This window comes from Bicyclus anynana, chromosome 18 (assembly GCF_947172395.1).
Source record: "Bicyclus anynana chromosome 18, ilBicAnyn1.1, whole genome shotgun sequence".
Taxonomy (NCBI): domain Eukaryota; kingdom Metazoa; phylum Arthropoda; class Insecta; order Lepidoptera; family Nymphalidae; genus Bicyclus; species Bicyclus anynana.
In genome coordinates, this window is record NC_069100.1 from 6,793,109 (window position 1) to 6,803,108 (window position 10,000).

Below are 10,000 nucleotides of genomic sequence, written 5' to 3' on the forward strand. Positions count from 1 at the left end.
AAACGGTTCCGCTGCCGGGTTCCGGAATAGGAACCGGATTCCCTTTCGCTCAACGGGCGTTGTTTGTCACAAAAGAAAACACGCCGCATCGACATAAGATCTCTCCTTGAGCTTAGGATCGACTGACTCGCGAGCAACTACTGTTCACGCGAAACCCTTCTCCACGTCAGTCCTCCAGGGCCTCGCTGGAGTATTTGCTACTACCACCAAGATCTGCACCGACGGAGGCTCCAAGCGGGCTCACGCCCAGACCCTTCTGCGCTCTCCGCCGCGCACGTCCTACTCGTTACGGCATAATGACGCGCGTCCGAGGAGCGCGCGTCCCACTTGCCCGTAACGGTATTGTATAGGCAAAACGCTTCAGCGCCATCCATTTTCAGGGCTGGTTGCTTCGGCAGGTGAGTCGTTGCACACTCCTTAGCGGATTCCGACTTCCATGGCCACCGTCCTGCTGTCATGAGCGACCAACGCCTTTCATGGTGTCCCATGAGCGTTTTTTAGGCGCCTTAACACTACGTTTGGTTCATCCCACAGCGCCAGTTCTGCTTACCAAAATTGGCCCACTTGGCACCGTCATCAGATCTCCGGCTTCATCGTTCGAGTAAGCCGGAGCTCTCACCCATTTAAAGTTTGAGAATAGGTTGAGGTCGTTTCGGCCCCAATGCCTCTAATCATTCGCTTTACCGGATGGGACTGTCGCTGTCGACGCCAGCTATCCTGAGGGAAACTTCGGACGGAACCAGCTACTAGATGGTTCGATTAGTCTTTCGCCCCTATACCCAGTTCCGACGATCGATTTGCACGTCAGAATCGCTACGGTCCTCCATCAGGGTTTCCCCTGACTTCGACCTGACCAGGCATAGTTCACCATCTTTCGGGTCCCAGCATCTGTGCTCGGAGCGCGCCTGCATTCACGGATTGGAAACGAGACGCCTCGGGAGTGCGGGAGGCCGACCGGGACCGGCGCTCCATCCTCCCTACGTTCACTTTCGTTGCGCCTTTCAGTTTTGTGACAAAGACAACTCAATGACTCGCACACATGCTAGACTCCTTGGTCCGTGTTTCAAGACGGGTCCTGCGAGTGCCCGAAAATGACTCATCGCAGACTGAGACGCGCACGGTCCGAGACGTCACGGCTGCGACAGCAGCGGCGCCGCGTCGCGGTCCGCGCTCAGGCAGGACCGCGACCTTCAGTGTGTACGGCGCGAGCTTGCGTCGGGCCGGACGCGCGCGAGGCGCGTGCGCGGTTCACTTCTATACCGTCCGACAGCCGGCCGGCCACCGTCGCGGTCCAGCGGAGGGCGCGAGCCCGCCGCTGGGCGAATCGGACGGCGCTCAAGCCGACGTCGAACGGGTCGCGATGCATTACTGAGAGAGAAGTGCACGACGCCGACGGTACTGGACGGACGCGACCCGTGCCGCGCCGCGGCACCCGCGAGGGGGCACGCGCGCGACATCGAGGCGCGCGCCCGCGCGCCGTCGGATGTCGATGAATCTCTCCGTTCGTTCATTCGAGTTTCGCAGGTTTACCCCTGAACGGTTTCACGTACTCTTGAACTCTCTCTTCAAAGTTCTTTTCAACTTTCCCTCACGGTACTTGTTCGCTATCGGTCTCGCGGTAATATTTAGCCTTAGATGGAGTTTACCACCCACTTAGGGCTGCACTCTCAAGCAACCCGACTCTGAGGAGCGTCCCTCTCGCCGCCTCGCTCCGTCGCTACGGGCCTGGCACCCTCTACGGGAAAGCGGCCCCGTTCAAGACGAACTTTGACGGGAGCGGCGACGGCGAGATAGCGGAACCTCCCGAACACCACATCTCCCGCGACCGTTAAAGCCGCGCGATTCAGTGCTGGGCTGATTCGCGTTCGCTCGCCGCTACTAACGAAATCCTGGTTAGTTTCTTTTCCTCCGCTTACTAATATGCTTAAATTCGGCGGGTGATCCTCCCTGATCTGAGGCCAACGATAAAAGTGGAGGCAGACGCGATATCCGTCGGCTCGACGGCGCCGTTCGCGCACGCGAGCGCGCTCCCCCGCCGCGAGGCGAGAGGGGCGCGCCGCGAGAGCGCACGGCGCCGCCGCGCGAGTCCGGACGTCGAGTCCGCCTACGCGTGCGCGTCAGCGGCACGCACGTACACGTGCGCGCGTACGTCGCCACAGATTCACCGTAAACGGAAGGGTCGGTGGGACGAGCGCGCACGGACGCACGCACACGCACACACGTGTGATATTTTTGAGCGGACCTGCGGAGCGCGTGCGCCGCCGCCGATCGAGAGACACTCTCGTCGAACGGCGCACGCACGCACTGCACCGGACGCGCCACGTGTCGCACTGTGTGGACAGTGTGGTGTGTGTATTTATGCAGCCGGCCCTCAGACAGGAGTGGTCCTGGATGTTTCTCCACGGACCGAAATGTACGTTCGAAATGTCGATGTTCAAATGTGTCCTGCAGTTCACACTATGACGCGCAGTTAACTGCGTTCTTCATCGACCCGCGAGCCAAGTGATCCACCGTCCAGGGTAATGGTTTTCATTTTCTCGTTTTTTGTTGTGCACATGCGTTGTCGTTTTGTTGGGTGGTACGAGTGAGCGAGTGAGTGAGTGAGTGAGTGAGTGAGTGAGTGAGGTTAGATCGGTGCGTCTCTGACAACACGAGCACGCGCAAACGCAAACATGTGCGTACGCGGTACGTTAATGATCCTTCCGCAGGTTCCCCTACGGAAACCTTGTTACGACTTTTACTTCCTCTAAATGATCAAGTTTGGTCAACTTCCCAGCAACGCCGACGGCCGTGAAGCCACCGCGTGTCGGTCCGAAGACCTCACTAAATCATTCAATCGGTAGTAGCGACGGGCGGTGTGTACAAAGGGCAGGGACTTAATCATCGCGGGCTTATGACCCGCGATTACTAGGAATTCCTCGTTTATGGGGGATAATTGCAAACCCCAATCCCCAGCACGAAGGAGTTTCAACGGGTTGCCCGGGCCTCTAGGCCAGGGAGAACATGCTGATTCCTTCAGTGTAGCGCGCGTGCGGCCCAGGACATCTAAGGGCATCACAGACCTGTTATTGCTCAATCTCGTGCGCCTCGAAGACGCCGGTCCCTCTAAGAAGAACTTTAATACGCCGCCAGTGAGTTGCGCGACCGGAGTCGCGCACACCTAAATGACGACGCCTATTTAGCAGGCTAGAGTCTCGTTCGTTACCGGAATTAACCAGACAAATCGCTCCACCAACTAAGAACGGCCATGCACCACCACCCACCGAATCAAGAAAGAGCTGTTAATCTGTCAATCCTTCCGGTGTCCGGGCCTGGTGAGATTTCCCGTGTTGAGTCAAATTAAGCCGCAGGCTCCACTCCTGGTGGTGCCCTTCCGTCAATTCCTTTAAGTTTCAGCTTTGCAACCATACTCCCCCCGGAGTCCAAAATCTTTGGTTTCCCGGAAGCTGCCCGCCGAGCCATTGTAGTAACGTCGGCGGATCGCTAGATGACATATTTACGGTTAGAACTAGGGCGGTATCTAATCGCCTTCGAACCTCTAACTTTCGTTCTTGATTGATGAAAACACCTTTGGCAAATGCTTTCGCTGATGTTCGTCTTGCGACGATCCAAGAATTTCACCTCTAACGTCGCAATACGAATGCCCCCAGTTATCCCTATTAATCATTACCTCGGAGTTCTGAAAACCAACAAAATAGAACCGAGATCATATTCTATTATTCCATGCACGAAATATTCAAGCGGCATTTTGAGCCCGCTTTGAGCACTCTAATTTGTTCAAAGTAAAATTGTCGGCCCATCTCGACACTCAACGAAGAGCACCGCGATAGGATTTTGATATTGAACCGTCGCGTTAACGACGGCTCACCGACGATATGCTCCGCAGACGTGTCAGTATCACCGCGGATGCGGTGCACCGACAGCGCGGCGCACAAATGCAACTACGAGCTTTTTAACCGCAACAATTTTAGTATACGCTATTGGAGCTGGAATTACCGCGGCTGCTGGCACCAGACTTGCCCTCCAATTGTTCCTCGTTAAAATATTTAAAGTGTACTCATTCCGATTACGAGGCCTCGTAAGAGTCCCGTATCGTTATTTTTCGTCACTACCTCCCCGTGCCGGGAGTGGGTAATTTGCGCGCCTGCTGCCTTCCTTGGATGTGGTAGCCGTTTCTCAGGCTCCCTCTCCGGAATCGAACCCTGATTCCCCGTTACCCGTGACAACCATGGTAGTCGCAGAAACTACCATCGAAAGTTGATAAGGCAGACATTTGAAAGATGCGTCGCCGGTACTGGACCGTGCGATCGGCAAAAGTTATCCAGATTCATCAAAATTAACGACTTCGGACGCGAGGCCCTCCGTCGATTGGTTTTGATCTAATAAAAGCACTCGTCCCATCACTGGTCAGAGTTCTGATTGCATGTATTAGCTCTAGAATTACCACAGTTATCCAAGTAACCGAGTAAGATCTAAGGAACCAAAACTGATATATTGAGCCATTCGCGGTATCGCCTTAATACGGCTTGCACTGAGACATGCATGGCTTAATCTTTGAGACAAGCATATAACTACTGGCAGGATCAACCAGGGAGCAGATATCGATATATCATCTAAGCTCTCTTCCCCCCGCCACACGACCCACAAACACACACCCACACTTCGTCCCCAACCCGGAAGCTCGACGGACACACGTCGCACGCGACAGGCGGGGGAGTGGGTGGTGGTGTGCGTGCGTGGCAGAGGGCCTCTGAAGCACGTGATCGCGCCACGGCTCCGGCGAACGGAGCGCGGCGCGGTGCCCGACATTGTGCAAGAAGAGCGTACACGACGCAATCTCACAGGACACGTCCTCCGACCGCACAGAAAAGTATGCCATTAGACACTCTCGCAGTGCTGTCGTCGGGTCCCAAAGAAACTTGAACGTTCTATGAACGAGACGTACATACCACACACGGCGCTCCACTGCTAGAGTGAAGCCGTAAGTGTTTTAACAGTGACTCTGCGGAAAACCACACGTGGGTCGTCGCCCGGAGTGTGAGAGACCGTCATCCAGACTCACTGATTGCTCAATCAAGTTGGGAGTACACATTGTTCCAGGGCGACACACGATGCCGCCCCGCACACAGTAAATCAAGCTACCGACACCGTGGTTTGTGAATTTCTCGCCGTACGACGATTATACATACTACACGGGGTGTGGAAAAGCGTCAAACGCGATTCCGTCGGTTGCAACGCCGTTGTTTTTTTTTGTTTTTGAACGTACGCGCGCGCGCACACGCACCACGTTGTATATTCGTATATATACATACGTACACACACATATAAATTAATATATTGACATGTACGTACGTACGTATATATTCAAACATATCGCAAAACACAATAACACGCGCGCACGCGCACACGCACAACACGCGCCGTGTCACGTCGACACCCGAGAAGAAAAGCGAGCGCCACCAGACTCTCACACAATCACCTCAAACGTCGACGCGCCACGACCCTGTCATAGTAGTAAACGCGCTGACGGCGCAATCTGTGTACATGTGTATGTGTTATTTTGAACGAATCAAAAAATCGAGCCGTTCGTTTATTGTGTGTCCCGAAAACGGGCCGGAAAAACATTTTCGACTACGAAAATGACTCGGAGGGGGGGGGGGGGGGGGGGGGGGGGTTTTTGGGGTTTGGCGGATGGCGAGGTGTTTCGTGAACAACTTTTTCTACACTTTCTACTCGACTAGTTGTTGTTGTTGTTGTTGTTGTTGTTGTTGTTGTTGTTGTTGTTGTTGTTGTTGTTGTTGTTGTTGTTGTTGTTGTTGTTGTTGTTGTTTAGGGTATTTACATTTTTAACCGACTTCAAAAAAAAAAAAGGAGGAGGTTAATAACCCAAGTGTTCTTTCTTAGATAGGTGAAATGAAAAAAAATAAAAAAAAAAAACCAACAACACTACCTGTGAGACGCTATATAGAGTCGAAGTGAAAAAAAACATTTTTTTTTTTTTTACTATTGCAACATGTTATTGTAACGTGCAACCAACAAATATATCTATCGTAACTGAAAAGGTGTTGTGAAATAAATAAATTAATTAAACAAATAAAAAAAACCCGACTGCATAAATTATACAAAAACTGAAAAGAAAATAACAAGCTCAGTCCACGTGTGTAGAAAGCAATTAGAAAATTGGAAAATTAGAAAACAGTCGGGACCTATTATTATATTGAATAGAATGATGTTCGTCTACATTTTTTTACAGGTCCCGACTGTTTAAATAATTTATTTATTTACACTGTGATATGTGAAAGCATGAAATCTAATTTTATGCAACTGGTTACGAAAATAATGAAATTAAATTATCATAATAGTACAGCGGTGTATATCGTAGTATTTAACAAATTAACAAAACTTAACATTAGTTAGTGATAATAATTTAATAGGTTTAACCTTGGTAAGCACAATATTGAACGATTCACCACTATAGTTAAAAACGAAAAAATATGTGAAAAAAAAATCAAGAGCTTTTCAAAGTTTGTATTTTAATTTTTTAATAAAACATGACACTGGATTGGCACCGCCTTCAAACTGATCAGAAGGTAGCATATGGGTAAGATGTTATTTTTATTTTTAAATTTTTAGTGTTAGCACACCTAATGAGTGTGAACACAAATATTATTTGTGTTATTTTCTTATAATAAGTATCTAAGTCCTATAATCCCAATTTTAATTTTATTTAATTTTACCTTAACTCATATACAAAATTTCACTGCCCCTTTATCCACACGTAATATGAATATTGAGAAAAACGTGAATGGTGACTGTCCCCCGTCTTCATCACCAGACCCCCTGCATGCATGCAGTCACAATCCATATGGTTCATCAAGTCCAAACACAAGGTAGCTACTGTGAACCGTCGAGGAGTTCCCTTAACTCCCCTTCATCTTCGTCACCAGACCCCTAATACAGTCACAACCTGTCCAAGGTGGAAAGTTCTCATCAACACAAAATTATCAAGTCAAAACATAAGGTAGCTACTGTGAACCGTCGAGGAGTTCCCTTAACTGCCAACAAATAAATCAAGCCCAAACAAAAGGTACTGGTCTGTGTTTCGGCTCCTCTGATGATGGACCAACTCCAGACCTTCATAAAATTGTAGCGGTTTAAAATACCTTATGAAAACACTAACAAACGCACTAGCCGTCGTTACGATTTTCGAAAGTTCCCCTCAATTTCTCCAGGATGCCATCATCATCATGATCCTGACATGAAAAAAAATGGGACCACCCTGAAATCAAACCCTTCAAAACAAACAAAAAAAGAATTTTCAAAATCGGTCCACAAATGACGGAATTATCGCTGGACATACATAAAAAAAAAAAAAAATAGCTGCCGCCATATCAAGCAAGTTGCCACTAAATGTAATCTAAATAAAGAAAGTCGGTTCAACGTTACAACACTTATAACTCGAGATCAGCTGATCAGCAGCTCGAGATTTTCATGGTTTTTGATTGAAAAAAAAAAACACAACAACTTAATTTTGTTAATGATTGACGTATAAACGTGCGTTCAGAAATTAATTTTGTGTAAATTAAAGTTTCAATTTCCGAAAACAATTTCTAAGATTTATTTATGCTATTAGGTTAACGAATGCGTATGATTTTTCCAAGATAAATAATTTACATATGTACAAAAATCAATGCCAATGGGCGTCAATGCAATACGGGGTAGGGGCAAAACTTGGACAATATTAAAGTCTCGCAAGCCTCAAGTCGTACTCCAGTATAAATAAAAAAATTAAATGACACGAGTGAAACATAATTTTCGAACGTTACCCAAAAAAGAAACTCGTCGTACGTGCTTTGTTACGACCACTTGCGTTGCGCAGAGTTCGTGTATTGCATTCTTTGTTCATGTTATTTATACGAATATGCGTGGACGTGGACGTGGATCCGATCCGATCTCAAAAAAATTCTGTTATGTTCTCAATATGTTTGCATTGAAATATCGCCACCCCGTCCACGCGCTGTTCGCGTATTGAGATCAATCGATCGAGCGAATCGGCACGCGCATCGTTCGTGTATTGTTTTGAAACAACACTGTCCGTCAACACTCAACCATTGCATTGTATCTCCATGGCATCGAGTACTTGGTAACAGTACAAAGGTACTCGTGTACTGTACTGTACCGACACGCCGTTCTCGTATCGATCATCAATTAATTGTCGAGTGAGTTTTTTTTTTTTTTTTTTTTTTTTTTTTTTTTTTTATGTAGTATAGGCTTACGCTTGACCACAATCAAGCCTGATGGAAAGCAATGATGAGGTCTAAGATGAAGCGCGCTTGCCTAGAAGATGCCTATTCACTCTTACCTTGAAGGTGCACAAATTATACGTGTCAGGAAACACAGACGCCGGAAGGGCATTCCACATTTTGGCAGTTCTTATTAGGAACGTTGACGCAAAACGTTTCGTGCGGGTTGATTGCACGTTGACAACAAAAGGATGCCATTTTTCACGGCGTCTCGCTGTTCTGTGGTAAAATGGGGACGGAGGAACTAGATCGTAAAGTTCCTGTGCACACTCTCCAAAGTATATGCGATAAAAGACCGATAGACAGGCAACGTTGCGTCGGTGTTGAAGACTTTGCAATTTTGCCCTTGTCAACGGTTCATCACCTATGATACGCCTAGCGCGACGATCAACCGAGTCTAATGCAGCGAGTTGGTATTTAGCAGAGCCATCCCATAGGTGACTGCAGTACTCCATGCTGGTTCGAACTTGTGCCTGATATAGGGTGAGAAGTTGTTCTGATGTGAAGTACCGCTTTACCTTGTTTAGGATGCCTAACTTTTTAGCTGCTGTCTTGGCCTTATTCTCGATGCATTTCCCGAAGTTGAGATTGGAGGATATGTTAACACCCAATAGCTCGATGCTATCACAGATGGGAATGGATATACTTTGGAAAGTGGGAGCCAAGGTGAAAGGGCTCCTTTTAGCAGAAAAAAGACACGCCTGAGTTTTTGCTGCATTAAACTGAACCAAATTAGCGTCACCCCAGTCAGACACCATCTCCAGGTTCAAGTTAACGCGCTCAACCAGGGCCTTTCTAAGCTCTAGGACTTCAGCACCGCTGGCTCTTGAGTTTGACATGTATCTCTCCGTTACCGTACTGTCATCTGCGTACCCAAAGATACCGGGATTCAGCAGATCGTTAATGTGAAGCAAAAACAGTGTAGCGGAGAGAACAGACCCCTGAGGTACACCGGCATTGACAGCCATTAGGTCAGATGAGCATCCGTCAATTACTACTCGGAATGACCGTTCCCTCAGAAAGTCAGAAATCCATTTACAGAAGCCATCAGGTATCCCGTACGCCGGTAGTTTGCTAAGAAGACTAGCATGCCATACCCGGTCGAAAGCCTTGGAAATATCGAGGGAAACAGCAAGGGCTTCGCCTTGTTTCTCAATGGCTTCACCCCAGATGTGGGTGGCATATACTAGAAGATCGCCAGTGGACCGATTTGTACGAAAGCCATACTGACGGTCGGATAAAAGTTCGGTTTCTTCTAGGTATGCAAGGAGTTTGCCATTGAGCACACGTTCCATACTTTTACAAAGTAAGGACGTAATGGCTATTGGCCTATAGTTTTCCGGTTCGGCACGGCTTCCCTTTTTGGGTACCGGCTGCACATTAGCAACCTTCCAGGACCGAGGAACTTGAGCAGTTTCCAGAGAAAGGCGAAAAAGACGTGTCAGGACAGGAGACAGTTCAGGGGCGCAATTCCGTAAAACTACTGCAGGGATGCCATCTGGGCCACTAGCTTTATTCACGTCGAGGTTACGTAGTATTTTCAGAACCTCACGCTGACGAATACGTACTTCCGGCATAACTGAGTTACAGAGAGGAAGGGTCGGGGGTGGAGTATTCCCAGCATCGAGTCGTGAATTTTCTGCAAACAGAGAAGCTAGCAAGTTAGCTTTGTCTGTTGCAGTGACAGCCAGAGACCC

At 48.4% G+C, this 10,000-nt stretch overlaps 3 non-coding genes across 3 annotated transcripts in view; all 3 read right to left on the reverse strand.

Annotated features, from left to right (window-relative positions):
• The window catches only part of LOC128199057 (large subunit ribosomal RNA), a 3,923-nt gene extending 1,962 nt beyond the window's left edge, over nucleotides 1–1,961 (reverse strand). The window contains exon 1 of the ribosomal RNA XR_008251759.1: nucleotides 1–1,961. This exon is cut by the window's left edge and continues 1,962 nt beyond it. This is a non-coding gene — a ribosomal RNA (large subunit ribosomal RNA).
• A 404-nt stretch (nucleotides 1,962–2,365) lies between these two features.
• Nucleotides 2,366–2,522, reverse strand: LOC128198994 (5.8S ribosomal RNA). The gene has a single exon (XR_008251697.1). It is a non-coding gene; the product is annotated as a 5.8S ribosomal RNA (ribosomal RNA).
• Nucleotides 2,523–2,691: 169 nt separating this feature from the next.
• LOC128199040 (small subunit ribosomal RNA) lies at nucleotides 2,692–4,594 on the reverse strand. Its single transcript, XR_008251744.1, has one exon. It is a non-coding gene; the product is annotated as a small subunit ribosomal RNA (ribosomal RNA).
• Between the last annotated feature and the right edge of the window lie 5,406 nt (nucleotides 4,595–10,000).